Consider the following 26,044-nt stretch of genomic DNA (forward strand, 5'->3'; position numbering starts at 1 on the left):
GAAAAGATTTAAGCTTTGAGATAAAGATATCAGTATGTTGATATATGTTTTCTCTATTCTCACTGTGTTGAAAGGTTTTAGTGTGAGTGGATGTTGAGTTTTTGTCAAATGCTTTTACAGCATCTATGCAGGTGACCATATGGTTTTTACCCTTTCACTAATGTGCTCTATCACATTGATTCATTTATAAATATTGCACTGTCCTTGAATCTCTGGAATAAATTGCACTTGATCGTGATGATGATCCTTTTTATGTATTTTGAATATAGACCATATTTAAAAGAAGACAAAAAATCCTCCATAGTATATCAATATCTGGGCCAAATTTCATGTGCAACTTTTAATAACATTTAATAAGTGTTACTGAGAACTTAGTTGAGGGAATTGTACATAGGAAAATTATTCCTAAGGTTTCATTAAATTTATTAATAACTTAATATTACAATAATACCTCATGAGCTGAATGTTACCATGGATTGTCAGTAAGACAACCACGTGTAGAAAATGAGATAAGAGAAGTATTCTTAACATTCTACCACAGAATGTCTGCAGAAGTAGCAGTGAGCGAACCTGATTCAAGGACCTATGTACGGCAGGCCTTTCCTACATAAAGAAACTGACTGTATAAAATATAAGAAACATGTTCTGGGAAAATATACAGGGAACTTTATTAATTTACACTTCATATATTTTATGTCTCCATCCCTTTTTTACAGGTTCCTGCATTTCCAGGAAACGGCCAATTCCACCATGGTGACAAACTCCTCACGGGCTTTGCTCATGAGTGCAGTCTGAATCTCCTGCTCCCGCGTTATTCCCAGTGATGGACTTGCTACTCTATTAGGGCATGTCCTCATCGTCTCTGCCACCACCCTAGACCAGAGCCTTCACACGCCCATGGACTTCTTCCTCAGGAATCTGTCCATCTTAGACATGTGCTACATTTCCGTCACTGTCCCCAGTGCCTGTGTCAACTCCCTCACTGACAACAGGGCCATTTCAGCAGTTGGCTGTGCAGCTCAGATCTTCCTTGTGGTTTGGCTTCTGTTACAGAGCTTCTGTTACTCACTATCATGGACCGTGACCACTATGTGGCCATCTGCCAGCCCCTCCACTACCCCGTCATCATGAACCAAAGATTCTGTGTTCACATGACATTTGCCTCTGATCTTTGGTCTTGTCTATGCAGCTGTGCACACAGGTAACACATTCTGGCTGCCATTCGGTCAGTTCAATATGGCCATCAGTTCTTCTCTGATGTCCCCTCCATGCTGAGACTCTCCTGTTCTGACACATTTAGCAATTTTCTCTTAATTCTTTTCCTATAGTGGTGTATGGCATTGGCTGCTTAGCCTTCATTAAAATGTCCTGTATTCGTATATTTTCTACTGTGCTCAAATTGCCAGCTGGAGAATGAGGTAAAGCCTTTTCCACCTGTGTCCCTCACATCCTGGTGGTGTTTGTCCTCCTCAGTTCTGGCATCTATGTGTACATAAGGCCTTCTGTAACCTCTGAAACATCTCAGGACATGGTTCTTTCGCTGTTTTATACCGTAATTCTGACATTCTTGAATCCTATCATGCACAGTCATAGAAACAGATAAAGGAAGCTTTTAGGAAAATAATGTTTAAAAAGCATTATTCTAAATATACAAAATATGAATCACTAAAGATTATATGCTCTTATGATTTAAAAAATAGAAAGTAATATAAAAATGCTTCAATAGACACATTAAAAATTAATATGGAGATGATCTACGTGACCTGTGTGCTGAGAAACAGCCATTCTGACTGGCTGCCAAGGTGTTTTACAACATGACGACTGTGCGCACACCCAGAGTCCGCACACTTTGAAAGACCCAGACCTAGGATTCCTCTCACAAGTTCCCAATTTATTTTTCTTGGGAAACCTTTTAAAATAATCAGATTTGAGCCTTTGGAAAATTAGTGACTGATTCCCCAGTGATTTTATGACTCTTCAGTGCCAGCTGTCCTGCTCTCTATCTTTTGCTTGCTCCAGACCTGGGGTGAAGGACTGCCTGCCCCCAGCACACTGGGGGCCATCGGGGACCTGTCACTAATAAAGCTTATACCTTTACTTCATTCTTGTGAGTGTACTAAAATTGTTCCTTCAGTCAAAATGGCCACAGATATTTCACTTTCTCAAAGTGTGAACTCAGATGCCAAAGGACCTCCTTCCAACCACATGTGGGTGGCCAGTGCCCCTCATTCAGCAGGTCCTAACCTGCATGCTCCTAACACACCGGCTCCAGGGTTTTCAACACACCACAGCACCTGACTTTAGCTAATAAAGTGGAAAGATTATATATATTATACCAAATTAAGTTAATATGGTATCTAATTAAAGCTAATTAAGTTAATATGGTATCTAATTACATAAAAAATAACGTAACTGGAATTTGCTAAACATCTATAATCAAAATTAGTATGATAATAAAAGAAAAACATATTTACAAAATTAGAAATAGAAAAATTGTACTTTTAGCCTTCTTTTCTGTTTGATACTGTAATTTCTCATTGAGGCAGATAATTGTCATCAGTTTAGTGAATCCATGAAGAATCATCTATTTTCAGGAAATAAAACTATGATCAAAGCTAGAAGTCAGTTATTTTACTGCTTATTCTCATGTATGTCACTTCTTATATATATTTCTGACTAAAGGATCATGTCTGATAATTATGAAAAGATGAGCCCTCATTGTCTGGCCTAGGTATTATTAACCCATGCAGATTTGATTATTTCTTTCAGTGTACATCACGCTATGATATAACATCTATCTACATTAGTATCATTATATTTTGTGTAAATATTCTCTTAGATCAGATTAATCACCCTAATTATATTTTATTTATTTTTCAAACTGCAAAACCTTTTGCCATCATTAATTCATAATAACTGTGTTATGAGATAACTGTGTTATGAGATAGGCTCCTGATAAACTTATTTCATAAATGTTGATGTAAAATGTAAAAAGGGTTGATATATAGCAATAATGGAGAAATACATAAGATTTTCAGAAAATAAACTTTTTCTTCAATTAATTTATCTTAAAAATATGTTAGACAAAAATTAATTTATTACTTATAAAATAGAAAATACAACCTGAATATATGACACCAATTAATTTATTTTTAATTTAGCCAAGAGAATACTTGTTAATGAAAAATATACTGAGTGGTTAGCTTTTGGGGAAATTCAGGAATGACTGAGTGCTGAAAATGAGCCCTTATTTGTTGTCATGACACAGATCACCAGACCAGCGAGTTTCAATGAAATGAGTGCCGATTTCATCATTGGTTAAAACAAGTCCTGTTTGTGGATTTTCCAGTTAGGTCACATAAGAGTCTGAATTCTTGAGGCCAAAGTCCATGGATTTTTGTCTGTTTCAGCTTCTTAGAATTTGTGATGAAATATAATGGTGAGTTCTTATAGCTCCTTGGCAAGACCTATATCATGAAGATCTGTAACTTAAGACACGAGTATTTGATGAAGCACGGGCCTTAGAGTAAGATACTAGGATGAGTATTAGGGGCATTTCTTCAAACATGAACACTTGCATGTTGGTAGCCTAAATGAAAAAAATATCTGCTCAGGTATGTTCAATCATATCCATTTCCTTAGTAATGAGCAAAGCTATTAATGCATTTGTAGTGAAAAAAGCTAGAGCAACAAAACCTACACAAAACAGACTTCAAAATAGGGAATGCAACAAGAGACAAAGAAGGATATTACATAATGATGAAGGGATCAGTCCACTAAGAGGGCCACTGTAAAATCTAGGTACCCCACACAGAAACGCCTCAATATTTACAGCATATACTAACAGACATGAAGGGGAAATCTGACCATAATATAATTATCACAGGGAACTTTCATATTTCCTACTTCTTCATATCAAGATCAAGATAATTTGCAAGAGATATTGAATATTTTCTATTTGTTGACTATTCTCTCAATCTCTCTCTCATTTTTTATATGTAAGGACATAAAAATTGGTAACTTTGTTAACACTTTTTCAACAATTTTTTACTTTTGTCAACTTGATCTAATAAATTCATAATATATTAAAATACTGAGCTAATTTAAATAGTATGTATAATTATCTCTATAATACCGGCAGTTGTAGATTGAATAAAGTTATATATTTTTATGAAAACATGAATTAAAATAGAGGAACTATATCAATCAGAAGCTATAATAAAGTGAGTGCTGGAATACACAGAGTGTGAATTCAAAGCCTTGTTTCCTAAATTTCATTAAAAAGTAGAAAAAATAATAGCCACCTCTTAAAATTGTATGAGTATTAAACTAAGACATCATGATAATACTTCAATATAATTGCTTGTTTGATATGATAGTTAATGATAGTTTATGGATTTTAACTCTTTTATTCCCCATAACAACCCCATTTAACAATTAATAGGTGAACAAAATTGATGTCTGAGAATTAGGGGTAAAAACCTTGCTCAAGTCCATTTAGTTGCTAGATGAGAGATTTGGGAATTGATCCTTGGTGAAACGTCCCCAAGGAGTTACATCATTCTCTCTACATTACACTGGCCTATCGTAACTAATCTACTTTGTTTGTGAAGGTATTTTATCATCTTCATTTTATTTTTAAGTGTCTTTTAATTAAACTATAGTTGATACACAGTATTATGTTGGTTTCAGGTATACATCACAATGAGTCAACAGTTATGCACATTATTAAATCCTTGCAGCAATTAGTGCAGTTACTATCATTCAACATAGGAAGATGTTACAGAACCATGGACTATATTCTCCATGTTGCACTTCCATCCCTATGACCAACTTATATTATAATTGATATTTTTGTGTTTAAAATGGATGGTTGTCAGCAATTTTTCAGAGTCAGGCTCCAGTCAAAAACCTATATGTGGTCTTTCAATCCAGTTACAGGAAATTGCATGGCTCTACCTGGCAGGCCTCCCTGGGAAGAGCTGATGTCCTCACACCAACATGACACACAGTGACATTACCTTCTCAGAAGGGTTTTGCAATAGGGATTCAGGCCTTTTAGGCCAGATAAGTTTTCCATGAATTTCCACATTTTGGCATCATGACTTCATGCAAAGTTTTCTTTTTCCTTTTTATTTTTTTGTTTTTGCATTACAGTAAAAAGAGGTGGTATGTATACAATATGGAATATTATTCAGCCATAAAAAAGAAATCATGTCATTTGTAACAGCATGGATGGATCTAGAGAGTTTTGTGCCTAATGAAATAAGCCAGGTGTAGAAAGACAAATACCATATGATTTCACTTATTTGTGGAATCTAAACACAAAGCAAAACAGAAAGAACAAAATAACAGTAGAGTCACAGACACTGTGAAGGAACTGGTGGTACCATGGGGGAGGCACTGGAGTGGTTGCTGGGAGGTTGAGGGTGATAAAGGGTCACAAAAATTCTCCATAATAATGTAGGCTGGTCATGGAGGTAGTAGTGCAGTATGGAGAATGCAGTCATGATTCTGTAGCATCTTCCTATGTTGATAGACAGCAGCTGCACTTGTTGGGGGAAGATGCAGAGATCTCTTTACGTGGAGTTTTCAGAGGAAGCTTCCTCAGGGACCTTTGCCAAGGTTCCTTATGAGGAATATGGGACAAAATCTTCAAGTAAACTCATTCCACTGTGACTCAGGGCTCAGGATTGCCTCATCCCAGCCCTTCCTTCTCTTTCACCCACTGGCCGAAGGTCCATTATGCGGCAAGAAATTTTTCTTTCCAGCTCCCCGTCCTAGTATGCACTGCACATCTGTGCTGATCCATTGCACCCTGACCAGGGGGCCACACCAGGCTGGGAAATGTCCAGTCACAGAGAGTGACAAAGGCTTGCCTGACACTTTCCTTGTTGGCGTTCGCTTTAAAGGACTTCTTTACACCTGCTGCTCAGCTCTCTCTCCAATTCAGTTGAACCCTCGCCAAGTCCTCTCAATCTCTCTAAAAGCTGAATGGGACTAAAATAATTTTACTGTACTTACAGAGACAGTAATTGAGGTCATGTCATTCATCCAGATCAAAGCAGACAAGTTATCTGGGCTCCTTGGAATACATAATATTAAGTCTGATTTTCTTGCACACGGCCTGCTGTAATTGCACTGCAGGGATCATTACCTGTTGGGAATCACCCTTGGGAAACTGTCTCTGAATCATAGGGTCTATGTTCTCCAGGGGATTACAGCCTCTGGGGGCTTTAAAGTTGATGGCATAGGTTTGTCCACATTTTTAGATAAAGCAAATCATGACCAGCCTATTCCAACCTAGAAATCATGTTCTTTTCATCTAAAAAGTTCTCAAATTCTGCCTGCAAAGGAAAATTTGGTTAAGGTCATTTTTAAGACCTTAATTTAGAATGAAGATAAATTTTTGTTTTTTCCAGGATTAGAGGACTACACTACTCAGTAGTAAGTAGGTTGTGGTTGCTATTGAAATATCTTCCCACCTTCATAATCTGGTTTTCCTGCAATGTTTTTCTTCACTTCGGAATTTCATTTTGGTTTTAGAGATGGAGATGGACTTGAAAGCAGTGTATGAAAGCAGTGGACCAAGAAACTTTATTCTGCATAACAATTAATCTCATTGAAGGAATAGGCCAACCCAGTAATGAAGAGTTAATTCTTTCAATAAAATAGCAAGAACAAGGAATTTGCATCAGCTTTTTATACCTTCTGTGCTTTTTATAACTACAGTGGTCATATCAGGAAGTGTGTTGGACTCATGTGAAAAATATAAAAATAAGCAGGAGTTGATAATTATTTATTATGCTATCACTCTTCATTCAAAATTCAAAATTTATTTATCATATATTTGGAAAACCCCTATAAATATGAGAAAAAATTTTCCAAAGGAGACAAAGAAAAACATCAATATTAAGCTGTTAAAAAATATAAAAGAGTTGGAATATATTTACAGCTCTACAACCAAATGAAAAAATGTTTTATTAAAAACTTCAATACTTCAGAAATTGTTCTATAGGATTAGCTTCACTTTAATCAACCTTAATAAAAAGCAAGGACATTTTCAGTAAACAAGGAATATTTTTAAGATTTTGTACAGGATCTTCTCTTTTTGGCATTTCTGTTATATTTAAAATGAATTCTTAAGAAATCAATAAGCTCATGCAGTATTCAGTCAGTGGAAAGGTAAGTGATATTCAAATATATGACATAGATTGAACAAACTAAGTAATCAACTATAAAACAGAATACAGATATTATGTTCTCAAATTTCCCTCTTTGAATTTTCTTAACTATAGGTGCAACACTGGAAAACCCAAGTTCCTTAAATTGAACTTTCATTATTTAATCAACATCGTTCATAGTGCCTGTGTGACTAACTTCAGTTGAAGTTGTCCAGATAATCTCATCTATATTAGGTCACCAGTGAGGAGAGCACATGTACACAATGTCCCAAGCATTCTGGTCAAATTGAAACACTGAGTGATGGATATTTGTGCCACTTGTAGCTTGACCATCTGACTAGGTTGGGCATATAGGACTATTAAAAAATTTTTAATTATATATATTTGGATACCCATAAAATAAACATAGTGAACAATTACTGTCTGTTACTTAAGGCAAATTCATCAGAGAATCTAGGAACATTAAATGTTACTACTACCCTCCAACATCATGTTGTCACCTACTTAAAAAATTCACTATAACCACTCATCCAATTTATCCAGAGCTTTACAAAATAATCTTTACCTTTATTTATTTACATACATGTGCTTAACACATGATTCACAGGAAATTTAAGTGTATTTACTCACAGTGGAGGATGCATTGTCTCCCTGAGTCGATTGAGAAAATGACATGACTAGTTTCAATGTGAATCTTACTTATTGCAGGTGGTTTTATCTGTAGCAGAAATTACCAATTCTTGTGATACTGAAACTGAGGAAATTCATTGAAAGAAAATTATCCACTCACATTACCTTATTTGTGTGTGTGAGTGTCACCCATATATGCACAAATATATATAATTTGAAATGTATGCAAATATCAAGGAGCAATATTCAACAGCCCATCTAAAATTTCAACATAGTTGTTTACCTCAATGTTTCTCAATGTTTTAATAAACATTGTCTACTAAATTCAAAAATTAACTGTAATTTCTCAACTGCATAATGTGCTTAAGTTTTGGAGATAAGTATTGTGCATTTCATTATTTAACAATAAACAACACACCATAGAAAACATAAGTCCTCAGCACTTTAGTCTCAATATTTTTGAAATGTAGAGATATTCCTATCTATCTTTTTAATTATTTATCATTCACTTCCCTTTAATAATTTTAAGTTACAAATTCACCTTTTTCACATGCAAATTCCACTTTAGTGATGTGTATACCTTATAAATCAGATAGTTTTAATACAGAGACAGTCTAAGATATTTACAGTTAATTTCTTCAAAAGTAAGAAAATGTCTTTTTCTGAAAAAAACAGTTTTGCAAATTTATTTGTTGAAAAGATTGATGTCTGTAGTAATATTGTTTACGTATTTCTTCTTTTCATAGTTCATTCTAACACAGCGCTTCTGCTTCAGGCTCCATAATCTAAAGTCTCCCTGTGAGAGTTATGCATGAAAGATAGAGTCAAATGAAAAATATTTTCATATCATAATTTTCTCATGTAAGTGAAATAGTGCATCAAATAATTTCAATCAATTAAAACTAGTGAACAATTTACTGACTACTGTGTGAGAGAAACAAATAGTCACTGGATTACTTTAAAAAAAGATAATTTCTCTGCATCTGTGCTGTCTTGCAGGTTTTAAATGGATTTTTTACATTTGACCTAATAGTTTGAATAAGGGAAAATGCTTAGAAATTTTCTTTTTTTCTTGGGTTCTATTGTTCAGAGAGACAAAACATATCTGAATTTTTAAATATTTACTTGTTGTTTTAAGTATTATATTTTTACCTAACTGAGATCAAGCTCCTAAAAAGATAACATTTTCCTTTTCTCACTAAAACCCCAGTATCGGGAAGTGTTTTTAAATGGCTGTGGGTGATCAGTGAAAAAACAAATGTGGATAAAGACCTTAGCTTGTGCTTAGCACATGTTTACAAGAGTTTTATTATTTTAGATCTATAAGGAATGTATTAATTGAAAGTGATTGAGAAATAGCTAATCTCCTTTAGATCTAATTACCTGTAAATAATTGAGAATTGACCACTGAGAATAATGTTTATAGCCAATGAATTACATTTAAATATTTTTAACTATGATGTATGTACTTGGAACTAAACATAAACTAATTTCTGGGTGTATGTTGAATTGAGAAGTTCAATAAGGTGAGAGCTTTTGTATCATATATGGGCAGAAGGGAAATGGTCAGTATATAAGATCATGTAAACACAGTTACTTGAATTTCAGACTCTGGTTGTTACATATAATGTATGGGCAGCACATATCACAAACTTGGAGAACACATGCATTTCCAGAGATACTACAGAAAAGTTAATGAGAAAAACAATTAATGTGGTTAATGTTCAAAGATGCTGAAAAGGGAAAAATTTTGGCAGGGCAGAAGAAATAACACAGTAGATTACCCTTAGGCTTGTAATTTGTTAAGAGCTGTCCCAGAAATGGCAATTTGTAGTTCCAAAATGTGTAGTAAGTATAGTTAATACATTTCAATAATCGCTATATAAATGGGAAAAAGAAAAATTAGTAGAATCAATAGCAAAAGACCAAATCAGTTTATAGACAAAGAAATATAAGGTGTCAGAAGGCACTGAGACCAAATCTGTTTCATACATTTCATATGGAGACATTAGATGTTCCTGTACTGAGAAGTCATCCTCTAGAGCATCTGCACTGAACCATTGTTCGGGTTCTCATACTCAAAATGGTGATATTAAAATAGTAGCAACTGTGGCTTTCAGAGACGATAGGAAATTAAACCACAGGGGACTGGAAGAATGAATTTAACATTATAATTTGTTAAAGAGAAGAAAAGGTAAGCACAAGGAGTTATATTTAAAATATTAAACTTCCGTTTTAGTGTTATTGGATATGTTGCTTTCCTTGTGTGATCAGTGTTAAAATTAATTGTAAATTTAGATAGCAATGTAATTGTATATGAAATTAAATTCATATACATTTCATGTATATGAAATGAACTGAAAATTACATCCAGAAGATATACATGGAAAAATAACTAATTGTGTTACCGCCATATGAGATTTAAAACACTAACTTTAGGTATGGGAATGTAGACAAACCATTTACAAATTGTATCATAGTAAAATTTGAGTTTATAACCTCATATGACATATAGAATTCCTCTCTACTGAAGTTAAATTCAGATCAAAAAGTGCTTCTTGAAAAAACTGTAGTGAAGAACATTTTATTTTTTGCAAGTTTTGTCTGCGTGATTCTTTTACAATAAATGAATTTCCAGAAAAATAATACTTCAAACTGAGATATGAGAGACAGATGCACTGATCCTACATAGGACGTCAGAGTTGCTGGGCAGCTGCATCTAGGGTGGTCTCTCCCTGAGCACGAGTTGAAACCTCAGCCAGGATGGGGAGGGTTCTTGACTCTGAACAAGAAGGAATTCTTGAGCAGGTAGGACGAGTGTAAGGAAGGGATTCATTTGAGTGAGAGTAGAAGTGAATGGCAGCAGCCTCGCAGGCGGCTGAGAACAAGAAACTCTACAGGGACTGAGATAAAGTTTGCCGAACATTATCTTGGTATAGGGCACTTTCGTTTGCCATCTCCCAAAGCCTTCGCACTTGGCGTTCCGTCAACCTGAATCTGCACTGCCTGGGGACCAGCCCCCAGTGTGGCGAGGCACAGAGCGCGGGACGGAGTGAGATGATGCTCTGAGAGCTTCACAAAGGAAGGGGCTCTCCAGGCGGCTCCCGCAGCTGCAGCTCCCTCCGGTTCACCCAGGAGGTGGGAACGCGCAGGTCCAAGTCTTAGCTTTCTGCAGCCCCTCAGTGCTTACCAGCGGTTAAGCAGAGATTAAGTGAAGACTTAGAAATAGAATGAAGTAGAAAGAAACAAAGACGCTTACCACTGGAAAAGCAGAGACAAAACACAATGAAGTTGAGCAGTAAGAAAGCTTTATTTAAATTTATGTACTTAGAGAAAAGGTGTGGTGTCCTCAGACAGGAGGTGAGCTAAAAGACTGTGGTTTCTGTCTTCTAAATATTTTTCAAAGGTCTAAGGGGTAAAGACTTGTAAAGTGGTCTCAAAATACTCATCTCTGGTGAGAGACGTTAAGTATTTTCTATTATCAGCACTCCAGGTAATTCTACAAAATTAACACAAGATATTGCTCAGCTCCTCTTCAGGATACCAACTTCTCTCTAGGAATATATCAATCGAGACCACCCATCCTACCCCCAAAGTGGATTGAGTTATTGTCTGTTTGCTAAAGAATATGTTAGGAATCTTACTTCCTAACTTCCTCACTTTTAAAATGAAATATTAGCTTTAAGATGAAATATTTCCTGCTCTTACTATACTGTTCATATCTCACAATAGGCAGGAAAAGTTAACCATGATTCTTGTCCCACATCCCTGCCTTACATCAAAAGCATCATTAAAGTAGAGTTTAACAGCAGGGAAAGACTTTAGGGTAATTTTGTGCTCAGTTTTGCAGGTCATTTTGAAGCAATTATGGGCTTTTGAACCACAGGTCATATTTTAAAAAGCAATGAGTTAAATCTCAACTGTGTGTCCATATCCAGGATGAATATAATGTCCAACTCTTAATAAAGCATATAACTACACTTATTGGGGTGAGCATTTAATAATGTAGATAATGGTAAAATCATTATGTTGTATAAATGAAACCAATAAAATATTTTATATCAGGTAGAGTTCAACAAAAGCTCATTGAAAATTTTATCTGCTTGAAGGCTTTACATACATATGAACTAAATAAAACTTCAGTAAAATAATAAACCTTGTGAGCTGGATATTGCTTAGCACCGTAAGACGAGTGTAAGGAAGGGATTCATTTGAGTGATAGTGGAAGTGAATGGCAGCAGCCTTGCAGGTTAACATCATAACCAGACAGGGGGACGCAGCCGTCCTGTCCCTACCACGTTCCAAGTTAACTACTCAGTAGTGGTGATAAGCCGAGAAGACCAGGACTAATGACGGACCTTTCCTACACTCAGGGGGACAATTTTATGAATTAGAAAAAAAAATCTTTCAGGGAAAATATTCAAGGTGATATCCTAAATGGTTTGGGGAATCACGTATTTCATGGTTTACTCCTTTTGTTTTCCAGGTCAGCCAGCATTTCAAGAAATAGCTAATTCTACAGTGAACGAGTTTCTCCTCACAGGCTTTGCTGAGAAGTGGGAGATAAGGCTCCTGTTCTCCCTGCTATTCCTTCAGATGTACCTGGCCACCCTCACAGGGAACATTCTTATCATCAGTGCCACCACACTTGACCAGATCCTTCACACACCCATGTACTTCTTCCTCAGTAACGTGTCCATCTTAGACATGTGCTATGTTTCTGTCACTGTCCCCAGTGCCTGTGTCAACTCCCTCATGGACAACAGGGCCATTTCAGTGGCTGGCTGTGCAGCTCAGATCTTCCTGGTTATTTACTGTATGTATGTGGAGCTCCTGTTCCTCACCATCATGGCCTGTGACAGCTATGTGGCCATCTGCCAGCCCCTCCACTACCCCGTCATCATAACCCACCAATTCTGTGTCTGGACAACACTGGTGTCCCTGCTCAGAGGCCTCATCTATGCAGGTGTGCACACAGGGAACACATTCCAGCTGTCCTTCTTTCAGTCCAACATGGTCCATCAGTTCTTTTCTGACATCACTTGTCTGCTGTGCCTCTCCTTCTCTGACACCTTCAACAACTTTATATTACTTGTTGTTTCTGACATATTGATTGGTTGTGGATCTTTTACTTTTATCACTGTGTCATATATTTACATATTTTCCACTGTGCTGAAGCTTCCAGTCAAGGAGAGATTAAAGGCCTTCTCCACCTGTGTCCCTCACATCCTTGTGGTGTCTGTTTTCCTCAGTTCCACCAGCTCTGTGTATCTAAGGCCTTCAGGAGCCTCTGACATTCTCCAGGGAGTGATTCTTACTCTATGTTATACAATAGTTCCTCCATTCTTTAATCCCATTATCTATAGTCTTTGAAACACACAGGTAAAGGGAGCAGTAACGAAAGTAATATTAAGGCAATATTATTCAGCAAGTTAGTACAGATCTATTTCAGGTTCATCCCGATGTCAATGAGATCCAAACATCTATAAAATATCTTCTTGTCAAGGTTTTGTGTATTAGACTGCTTACTCCAAAATATCTATCTTGGTACCTGAGTAATTAATGTATAAAATTCTCATTTTGTGTTCTATGTTACACTTTCCACTTATCCTACATGACACAAAGTTTAATATGTAAGTGTCACCAAATTAGTTCAGGAAATAACTTATAGCATTTTTATTGTCCAGTCACTTTGGAGCAAGCAGTGTTTGTGAGTTTTACAAAGAAACAGATTGTTTGTTTTTTTTAATTGTCAGATATCTATAACATTAAATTCACAGTCAAACATTATTAAGTGTATATACTGGTACTGTTACTTAGATTCACATTACTATGCAACCGATACCCAGAACTTGAGAATGTTGCAAAACTGGAATTCTATATACCCATTAAACCACTTCTTTCCATTTCCACCTGTGCTCTGTCCCTAGCAACAAGCATTCTAATTTTTGTCTGTATGAATTTGACTACTCTGGATACCTCATATAAACAGAATCACCTTTAGGATTTTCCTTTTTATGGCTGGCTTATTTCACTTAACCATAATATTCTCAAGGTCCATCCATGTTGTAGGATGCGTTAGAATTTATTTTTTGAGGCCGAATAATATTCTGTTGTAGGTACATACCCATTTTTCTCACCTATTGTTCTCTCAATGGACACATGGCTTAATTCTATCTTTTGGTTATGTCCTTGTTTTAATTAATTGTGGTGTAATTAAATATCTGAAGTAACTGAAGACTTTCTACACCAAGGGAAATTCACATTTTTATCAAGTTATTTTGAATAATTTAACTTTATAGCAATCTGTTCATCCTTGATGGTGTTTTGCATCACAAAAGAGGAAATTAGAAGGATAATTCTCAGTTGTCTCCTAGAGGATAAAGAATGTTTAATTATATACAGGAGGAAAGTTTTAGGTACCATTGTTACAGAGACTTATTGAAGAGACAAAGTTTGGCAATTACCAGGGGGGTGGTTTTGACAGCATGTATGGTCTACATTTATTATTTTACACTGAGTAGGAAATTAGGTTATATTAACTCAGTAAGCATATTCTTATATGTGTAGTTTCTCTCCCCATTTGTCTTTGTTCTTTAGCAGACATTATAGGAAGAGAAGAATTGTTTTGTTAAATGCAACTTCTGTGGGGCACAATGAAAATGTAGAAATAAAACAAAACAAGCAGTAGACTCAAACACTGAGTAATGATAGGTGGTTCCATGGCGGAGGGGCTGGGGTGGGTGTGTGGAATTTAGAGGGAAGATAAAGAGGCAGAAAATCTCAGTGAAAATAAAAGTTGAAATAAATAAACTTTGGTCATGCAGATGGAAGTGCACCATGGAGAATATAGTCAAGAGTTCTGTAATATCTTTCCCTGCGGATAGTAGCTACAGTAGTTGGGGTTTGGGTTTAATATTTTATAAAACTTTTGGATAACTTTGCTGTATACTTGAAGCCAATATAACATTGTATAACAACTATACTTCAATAAAAATAAATGAATAAATACATAAATAACTAGAATTTCATATATATAAGATACATGCATATATTTTTAAAGAGGACTTTACCAAATTATCAAAAAATTTCTTAAATGACAAAATTAAAAATTCAAACTACCATATCAAAAACGGACAAAAACTTGATAAAATGTTTAATCAAATAGAATGAATATTACTTATAATCACATGAAATACATGTTCAACAGCATTAGTGGTAAATTATCCAAATAAATATCATAATAATGTGCCTCTGCACATGTAGTGGCTCATAAAAATTATGGCAATATCAAATGAGGATGAGAATTTTGGAATAAATATAATTCACTTGTTTTGCTGACAGCATGCACAATGGTATTGTGGGTTACATGCAATTTTGCTTGTTTTTAATAAATGTACACATATAACCCCATGTGGCTAGAAATTTTGATTCCTGGACTTTTATCCTTAGAGAAGCAGTAATGTATGATCTCATAAAAACAGGAAAGTTCATAGCAGCTTTATTCACATCCATTAAGAAGAAGCAATTCAAATGTCCTCAGCAGGTAAACAAATTGCAGTACAGCCACAGGATGGAATGAAAAGCAAGATTTGAAAGAACTGGAGAGCGGCACATTGGCTGAATCCCAAACATATTAATTAGCTGAGCAGAAAAAAGAGCCAATATCAAAAGGCCACAGAGTATATTATTCCATTCCTCTGACATTCTTGTAATAAATAGAACACTGTTTTTAAAGGGTATAGGCAAAGGGAGATTGAGAACTTAGCTGCAGGGATATGAAGTTTGGGAATTGTTATATGCTTTCTTCTGAATATTTGTAGTGAAAAATCTGCATTTATGTGAAAATGCCTAAACTGTACAGTGAAAGCAATGAAATACATATGTATTTTTAAATATGAAAATTATAAACAAAAGTCTCCCATAAATAATCTCAAAATATATGTTAAGACACTAGATAAAAAGTGAAATTTAAACCCAGTGTTCAAATTGCTTGATATTGTTCCAGTGAAGGCACCCCCACCATCTCACACACACACACAACACACACACACAAACACAAATACCCACGCATGTGTGAACACAAATGGTAATCAGGTTTTGAATCAGGCAAGCATAAGGAAGGAAATAATAAATATAAATGTAAGAATCAATTATATAGGAAACAAAAATAAAATAGAGAAAATTAATGTAACCAAAATTGTTACTTTGAAACATCAATAACATTGACAATCTTTGAAGTGAATATCCAAGGGAAAAACAGAAAGACACAATTATTATATCTGAAATGAGAAAAGTGATATCATAGTCTATAATGTTTTAAAGGATAATACAGAATATTATGAAGAAGTTTATGCCCACATTGAAAACTTCAGTGTGACACTGAGACCTTCACTGTGATGGATTCATCCTTGAAAGACTCAAACTACCAAAACTCACTTAGCAATAGATATACAGCAAGTTCTTATAATTTTCAAATTAAATTGTATATAAAAAACATATTCACACAAGAAGTGTCCTGACCTCATCAATCTCACTAGAAAAGTCCACCAAACATTAAGAAATACATACTATCAAATCCTATACAAACCTAATTAAAAATGAAGGAATATTTTCCAAACCATTTTATAAGGTCATCATTGCCCTTATAGTGAAAAAGATAAAGCCATTTCAATAACAGAAACTATGGACCAATATCCTATGCAATGAGGTGCTCACAAAGCCTGTGAGAAGAGCAGATCCCTCTCTCTCTTGTGACCTGCCTGTCCATCGGAGAGCTCCCATGCCTGGGAGAGCAGAGCACTGCCGCAGGCCACCGAAACAGGCCCTGAGCTCCACGAGGATAGAAGCTCCTTTATTTGGTACCTTCCCTACATCTCTCCATCTGGCTGTTAACCTGCATCCTTTAAGGAATCCTTATTAGACTGGTACATGTGTTTCCCTGAGTTGTGTGAGCAGCTCTAGAAAGTCAATTGAGCCTAAGGGGGAGGATGTGGGAACCTCCAAAATGTAGCTGGTAGGTCAGGTCGGAAGCACAGGTAACTGCCTGGGGCTTGTGACCAGCATGTGGAGTGGGGAGTAGAGGGCAGTCCTGCAGGATGGGGCCTCTACCCTGGGGAATCGGGAGCTGTCTCTGGGCCAAAAGCATCAGAATAGAATTGAGTTCTCAGACACCATGCCAGTGTTCAAAATTGCTTGGTAGTGTTCTGGGGAAGTTTCCCCCCATCTCACACACACACACACACATATGCATGCACACACACTGGAATCAGGTCTGGGAAACCAAAAGGAGTTCCTCAAGGAACACACAATGTCATGTTATTTTTATATTAGACAATTGCTATTTTTATTTCCTCCAGTGCCATTTGGGTTGTTTATACTCTTCGTGTCACTAGTTAACTTTAAGTGACTCACTTGTTTTCTAATTGAAACATCTGCTTCTGGCTTATGTCTGTTTTTATTGATTTTTTTACTCACCACGTTTTGGATTTTTCTCCGTGTTTGAGTGCCTGGTAATTGTTGACTGGGTGCGAGATATTAGGAATTTAACAATATTAGTATTATTTTGTATTCCACTAAAGATACCTTGCATTGTCCAAGTGAACAATTTAATCATTCAGAATCCTTTTATTGCCTTCCTGTCATCCCTTGAGGTTTATGAGGAAGACTGGAAGAGGGTTATCCTGATGCAAATGTCTCCTGAACAGTCTACTGAGTGTCCTCAGAATGACGAGGTTTCCCATGCCAGCTGTCAGGCGCAGGCACAGTCCCCGGCCCTTGTGAGTACCCGACACTCTGCTCCCATCTGGTCGGTAGCCCATCCACTGGCCTTTGGCAGCGCTCCCAGTGCATGTGCAGATTTCCAGCCTTATTCCCTGTAGACCACTACTACCTGGAATTCTGAATGGTATCCAGCTTGATCTGCCCAGAATACAGCTCCATCTCACCGAGTCATGGCTTCAATGGATTCCACCAAGATCCCACTTCCCCCAAGATTCTCCCAGAGGCCCAGGCTTCTCACGGCCATCTGCTTGGGCAACTGTGGGCTTTACTCACTCGCCTGAAATCTCTCGAGGTTTTTTGTCTTTTGTTGTACAGTGTCCAGTGTCTTGAAATTGTTTAAATGCATTTTGACAGGGGTTTCCTGGTTAATCAGGTAGGTGGCTCTGATAACACGGGGCCCACAATAAGCATCAGTTGCTGGTATTGACGCCCTGGGTCAGTCGCTCCTCTGAGAGGCGGGCCCTGAACTTACTGAGTTACTTGTAACAGATGAAACACAGCATAAGCGATGGGACGGCACATCCGACACAAAGCACTAACCAAACACGGGAGCCGAGTCAGGCACTCCCTTGTTCTGGCACCGGCCAGCCTGACTGAAGCCCGATGCTCGGTCTTCAGGAGAAGCCCACAGATCCTCATGGCCAGTCCGGGGGCCAGTCATGCAGTTATGCTCATGAGCTCACATGCACACTCCTCCTGGCCACTAGAAGCTTTGGATGAGGAGGTAGCCAGTAGCCTGACTTCAATCTCGTGGGAAATCTTGAGGCAGAATCACTCAGACAAGCTGCTCCTGGTTTTCTGATCTAGAGAAATAATGAGATAATAAATATTTTCTTGAAACCATAAAGTTCTGGGGATATTTTTTAGGCATCCATTCATATTTACTAAAGGTTTTGGTAACTGGAAGTGGGACAACATCCTAAGGAAAAAAACCTAAGCAGGACAGTCTTTGAACTCAGAAGACTTGGGAAGCAGGAGTTAAAAGTGCCAAGTGCCTGATGAAACCATTAACAGAAATGCCATGGAGTCGGAAAAAACTGTCACTTAGGGCTTAAAGGGAAGTGGAAATTGAAGTACCAACTTCGTTATGCAGTGTCAGAATCTTTAGTAACACTGTTTTATGCAGAATGTGGAAAATAACAAACGTAATGAAGAAAATGTCTATACTGTGTTAAAAATACAGCCTAATTTCTTCTTGCCTGCTTTTAATAAAATACAAGACAAAATGGATAAAATGAGGGAAGAGTATTAAGCTAAAGGTAGCATTTGATATTTTTCAATACACTCAGCTGTCACAGGTGTAAAATAAGGCTAACAATAAGAAACAGCTTCTGAGGAAAGAAGTAAACCAGAGCTCTTCAAGGAATCCTGCTCATCTAGAACCTTGGGAAAGGTAGGCTTCTGCCCACTGGGAAGGGCAACTCCTGGCCTGTTAAACCGTGCAGTAAGAAAACCCAGAGGTGGTTCCTTAGATGCATCCTTTAAAATTAAATATAAGCCATCCTTGAATAAAATCAGAAAGTTGTCCTTGCTATAGGACTCAAACTGAACATTATTAATTATTAAGAACAATCCTTCAAAAGAAGTCAGTTTCCAAACAATACATTCAGAAATGGTAGATGACTAAATGAGGTGGAATCCTTTTACAAGCAGTAACTGAACAAAATACAGGTGATAGTAGCTACAAATCATCGTGCTGTAAACTCAGTCCTCTTGGTCTTTATTTCCTTAGCTATTTTCTTCGTTCTCTGTTAAGATTTTGATACCTTACAGTCACTTGTTATGCCTTAACTGTGACACCCTTAAGGACCCTCACCCTCATATTAGTCTTAGCATACTTATTTTCTCCTTGATAAGAGTCCAGCATCTGGCTATAATTCCCTAGGAATTAGATGAAGAAAATTACACTAAATGTACTATCTATATTTACCTTCATTTAATGTCTACCTCATACCCTTTGCCAAGAATGTTAAATGAATAAGCTGCTCTCCCAAATATATAGTCCATGCACTGCGTGGCTTTTGGATGGCCATCACCACACAGGGCACAGTGGCCAGAAGTCTACAAACTCTATGGGTGACATGTAGGACAGAGGCTCCCATTTGTACTAACATAACACCCATGGGCCTTTTGGAGATGTTGGACATTTGCTCATATTTTCACAGTAGTAGGCCTTGGGGAAGGACTCAGAGATGACAGTGTACACTTGGAATCTCCTTGACTGTGACTGGTATGAGAAATGCTCACTAATTAATCCACTATTTTTGTTTATTTTTTTTAGATTACCTTGATGAAATTTTCAGTAAAATCCTTAGCAATAAGACCACTCACCTGGGACCAAAGGTATATCAAATGGCAATAGCATAATCGTATGTTAGCAAAAGATAAGCCATCATGTTCCATCCTAAAAATTGGTATTCATTTTGCTGCACTTTAGAGCTGGACAGAAAAACTGAGCCTTAATTTAAGAATTAATAACTTAGACACTGAAAGTGATTTCTGGCCCAACTTCTTCTAACCTTAATCCTCACTACTTCACACAAAGAATAAAAATTGGGAAAAATCATATATTTTGGTTTAGAAATTCATGGGTGAACTACACAGTGAGAAAAACACCAAAAGACTTAATATGTAAGCTAGTCCTTCACCATAAACATATAATGTGACAGGCACAGGTTTCCAGAAAGAGAGCTCCAGGTACAATATTGACATTTTAAGGTGGAACATATGTAATATAAGGGGAACATGGTCTACTCAGGTCACTACAGAACTCTTCAGCATTTTTACAATTACCAACGTCCTAGAAAATAACACTTTAAATAAGTAATCTATAATTTATCTAACAACATAATGTCTAGTTCTGATGGTCCTTCAGTTGAAGACAGGATCCTTCCCTTTCATCTGAGTGCTGCACACTTGACTCCAGGATTAGACAGAAGTGGGCTACAAATTCTGATGTCAGTTACCCTCTTAGTATTATTCTATATTACAGTGCTGCCATTTGTTACAACTTTCTGGATGTTGTTCCACAGATACTGTCCTATCCAATCATAAAAAAAAATAGGAAAGCTTGACACTTGCAAAGGTTTAATTGACCACAAAGGCTATTGATAGTCTATGGAGTTACAACAAACACTGGCACAGATCTGAATTGATCACTTTATCTGCAGGAATAATTTATATTTCAGCTCAAGATAGGTAACAATCACAAGGCATTATAGGGAACTGAGAGTACCTGCATCAGCGTAAATGTATGCTTCACTAAATTGCTTCTCAGGTAGTTAACACTGCAAAACAACAAATAATTTTGTTGATCATATAAGGAAATTAACATTCCAATGTGTCTTGGAAGACATCTTATTCATTTGGGTCATTAGCCTGCTAAGGAAGACAAGAGTTGCTTATCCCCTCTTTGGGAAGTTCTCAGAACATAACCTCACTCCATCCTGTGCTCCATGGTTCCTCGAATCCTGGGGTGGTAGGGGCTGGTCCCCATGCAATACAAATCCAATCAGACACAGGACACCAAGTGACCCTGGCTTTAAGAGATGGCAAGCGATTCTGCGCTACACCACGAAAATGTTTAGAAATGCTTTCCTCTGCACCTCTGCATTTTCCTGCTCTCAGCTGCCTACAAGGCTGATGCCATTCATTTATATTCTTGCTCTAATGAATTCCTTCTTTACTTACATTTATCCAACCTGGCCAAGAATTCTTTCTCAATCAGAGTCAAAAACCCTCCCCCATCTACATTAAGGTTGCATGGGGAAAGACATCCCAGATGCAAATTTCCAGCAACAATATTATCAGCTTATGCAGCAGAGTACCCTATATCTAAAGAAGATTGAAAGAATTAAAACACACACACACACAGACATGTAAAGAAATCCCAGGAGATACTGCTTGAAATCAAGATAGTGGTGATACAGACCTGGAAACCTATTTTCCCATTCCGTGTTGTCATCCCAAAGCCTCAAAAAACAGAAATCAAGAAAAGTATCATTTAGGGGAAGTAATCCACATAATGCATCATTTGCATAGATCTTAAAGCTAAACACAACCTAATGAGAAGAGGGATGTGCAGAAATTTAAAAAGTTGTGTTGGCACAGTGGATATATGGATGAATATTTTTTTAAAATCTAACACAAAAAGTTTGATCTTTTAACAATAAATGTAATTTTTAAAACAAAAATTAAAATAAAAATAGTCATAAGCTTCCATCACAAGATATGCCAGTGAAGCAAATGACTGTGACCTCTGAGTGATCCAAGAAACTCAGACCATTATTTATTCGCACAATTGAAGATCCTTTCATGAATAAATACAATAGGAATTTTTTCAACCAAGTATGAATTAACCACTTGGATTCCATTTATTTCATCCAGAAATGTACTTAATTAACAACATGAAAAACACATTTTTTAGTGCTGAAATATCCATGAATTGTGCCCCCATCAAATACTAAGTATATTTCTTCCCATTCAAGTTGACTCATTTTTAGAATACAAGGACAGGTAGACATATGTGATGGAGAAAAACTGAAAAATTCTTAGGAATTGACTGTAACTCCAGGAGGAAAATATGGTCCCAGGCGGGAGCAAATAAACCTTTGAAGCCAAAATTAGTCAAAGGTAGAAATAAAGTGGGAGAAACCCTTTTATTGTGTACAGGCAGTCACCTACTCCTCCTCGCCCATGTCTCTCATGGCTTGGCTGCCAAGGGCACACCAACCTCTCCAATCCAGGTGCCCGCTTCTGTTCCACCCCTACCCACCTGTAATCACCTAGTGACAAGGAAATGGACCACTTCTCCCCACCCCTCAGAAATGCTTACTGATATGGAGATGCACGAAGGCCAGGTGAGAAATTCCAGAAATACTGCAATTTTACCTACAGTGCACACCTCCAGAAAACTCACCTCACAATCTACTCATTCCCCATCTTCTGCAATGGTCCCTTTGTGAGATAACTGGAGCACTGTAACCAGACTAATAACATAAAGTAACAACAGCAATAAAATCATCATTATCCTCAAGCCAGAGGATTCACCTAAATTCAAAGTCCTATGCAGATTGCCTGTAGCTTCCCCATTCCAGCATTCAGTAGCTGAAGAGGTAGAGAGTTCACAGCAATCATCACGTGGCAGCTCAAGCCAGGGGGTGGGTCCAGGACACAGGGACTATAAAGGAAAATAACTTTAAGGGTGATAAGATACATGCTTTAATGACTCCAGCATTGCCAAAACTTGTCCACCAGGTTGCATGAACGAACGTGGTCCTGTGGTAGGACAGTGACAGGAATGGGATCTCATCCTGATTTAGATGCAAAAGCCATGTAGGCAGAGGTTCCAAAGGCTTCTACCAAACCCAGGCTGTCAGCCCCGTCCCTGAGGGAGTTACAGATGGGTCAATACACAGGGCTACGGGAAGTACATGCACTGCTCATTATGACAAAATAAAAGTTCCCCACACCAAGTAATCCTGGCTTTAATAGGTGGCAAGGGATCTTGTTCCTTAGATCCATCCTTTGCAATTAAATATAAGCCATCCTTGAATAAAATTGGAATTTTTTATTTCAAATCCCCCACCATCTCTTGGGCTGAAGCCACTGCTCTCTCCTCCCCCTCCCCCACGGCCTCCTGCAGCACTGATTCTCCAGCTGCCTCTGCCCTGACTGCTAACACATCTGCCAGTAGCATGACCTGTCTTCTCAATAACGGCCTCTCTTTCTCAAGGGCATCCCACAGGTCATCACCCAGCTCCTCCAAGAGACACTGAAGTATGGCTCTCTCCTCGATAACCCTTTCCTATAAGAACATAATAAGATGCTCTTCCCTTCCAAATGTTTTGGTTACACTACTGTGATCTATGGGGGCCATTCTACAGTTACTCAAGGAACACAGAAGAGGAAAGATTCCAGGCTTTTACCCAAGGTGCCAGGAGGTCCAGCCATTGCTGGTCCATGTGTTGGAATATTCAGGGCCACAACCACGCAACAGATTCTCAAGGGTTTAATGCATTTGGGATTGAAAGGAAGATGTTGCTCTGCCGGCCATATCCTGGCTTCAGTAACTCCTGTTTGGTTTGCACATATGGTTGTATACGAGAGGCAGCAGTGGGTGTTAGCATATCCACAGAAATCAAGTTCGTTTTCAGGGCTTCTCATTCAAACACCATAACACTATCCATAAACAAACTGAATAGCCTTCTAAACCATCAGTGTCCAACTTCAGACCAGATTTCAACAAACCATTATATCTCTCTATCATGCCTGCACTGGTAAGGTTATATGGTACATGAAACTTCCATTTTATTCCTGCTTGCTGGGCCCATTCTTGTAACGCATATCCAGTAAAGTGGGTGCCTTGATCTTTCTCAATCACCTGTGGCTGGCCATAGGCTGCAAAGGGACACTCTAGGCCCCTATTGGTGGTTTGCTGATCTGCATGACATCTAGGAAAAGCAACTAACAGTCCAGTAGCTGTGTCCACACAAGTCATGGCATAATGATACCCTTCTGATTTGGGCAGAGGCCCAATATAGTCTATCTGCCACCGGACAAGGGGTATCAGCCCCCTTACTATTGTCCCATGTTGCTGTAGGACTTAGTGTAAGTCCCTATTAGAGCGCACAAGGCACTCCTTCCAGGCTCTGCTGACATCTTCAAAGGTCAACGGCAAACCCCACAAAAGGGCTACAGCCCATGTTGTCTTTTGCCCCAATGCAACAAATGGTGATGAAACCATTGGGCCACATCAGAGGTGGGCTTTCCTTCAAGCCAGCACACCTGGGCCAATGTGTCTGCTTCATCATTCCCTGGGGATGCAAAAAGCACTTTACAACCACTGTCAGAGGAAAGGGTGAGTCGTCAGGGAAGCCAGTCTGACCATTTCAGAAACCGACATAGCAATATTTTCCACCCGCATATCGCAGAGATACAAAAGCCATGTAGGCAGAGGTTCCAAAGTCTTCTGCCAAAACCGGAGGCTAGCGTCCATCAGCTAATCCTGGGTGTAGGTGTGGAGCATGGAGGGCTCCACAGCCTGGGGAGGGGGCGGCTCCTCCCTCAGAGGAGCCACAGTTGTGTTTTTATTTTCTTAATTACAACCAGAAAGACCTTTAATATGGGAGAGGCTGGAGCCTCTGGTGGTTGTCTTGGCAACAATTCTGCCCTCAGCCTCACCACCTCACCGCCCCCCAAAGTTGATTCTCCAGCTGCCTCCTCCCTCACTGCTAACATATTCTCCAGGAGCATTACCTGTCTTCTCAGAAACTGTCTTTCTTAAGGGCATCCCATAGGTCATTGCCCAGCTCCTCCAAGCAACACCAAAGTATGTCTCTCTCCTCGATAACCCTTTCCAACATATCGATAAACAAACATCCCAGAATTCCAGCTGCCACAGGGACACTCAGGGACTCCAAGCAGTCTTCTATCTCACATGGGCTAATTTCATAGCTTGTGGTGTCCCCACCCTTCCCCAATTTTGGGGAAGTCCCACTATTCTGGGAGGTGCTTTACCCTAGAACAGTTCCCCACTTGGGCTCCCCAAGAGGAAGCTCCGTGGATAGGGGGCTCCTGGGTGAAGCTGCACCCTCCACAGCTGCCAGAGGGAAGGGTGAGTTGTCATTCTCCACCACAGCAGCCAGTAAGGGTTTTCCACGTATCTCCCACCATCTCTAGGGGCAGCCCACCCAAGGATCACACCCATGAAGGCAGATTTCAGGTTCAGAGGCCTGCTGACTACTACCAGATGTAACTCTAGGGAGAAAAACAAGTTCCCAGCCCAAGGCAAATAACTCTTGAAGCTGAAATTAGTCAAAGGCAGAAATATAGTGTGAGAAATCCATTTACTGCTTATAAGCAGTCATCTACTTCTGCTCACCTGTGTCTCTTGGGACCCGGCTGCCAAAGCCCCACCAAACCTCTCTTGTCCCGGTGCCTGCTCACTCTCCACCCACCTTTTAACCACCTCTTGCTATGGAGATGGACTAGTTTTCTCCACCCCTTGAAAACACCTATTGATTTGGAGATACACTAAGGCCAGGTGAGAGATTCTGGAAATATTTTAATTTTACCCTGATTTGGCAGAGACTTAGAAAAGACAACTAGGGATTATCCTTTCTTAATTGTCAGACATTGCACTTTATTCAGAAAAAGAAAGGAAAAATACATCAGAGAAGACAGCAGTAATAAAACAAGCCCATATGTAGTCTAGTAGCACAGGTTCATTCCCCAAAATTGGGCCATCCAGTGTGGGGTGATTGAAATGGTGACAAGCTCAGTTAAGAGGGATAAAGGGCTCTCCCTCAAGGAACAGAGTTCTTCCATCACTCAAGTGGTGAGACCAACCAGTTACCTTAGTTCTCTTTTTGTGGACAAATACTCTCATTTTCCAGGTGGATTTGAGACCAAACAAAAGGGGTCTGAATCTCGGTGAGTGCCAGCTT

The sequence above is a fragment of the Manis pentadactyla genome, chromosome 13 (genome assembly GCF_030020395.1).
Source record: "Manis pentadactyla isolate mManPen7 chromosome 13, mManPen7.hap1, whole genome shotgun sequence".
Taxonomy (NCBI): Eukaryota; Metazoa; Chordata; class Mammalia; order Pholidota; family Manidae; genus Manis; species Manis pentadactyla.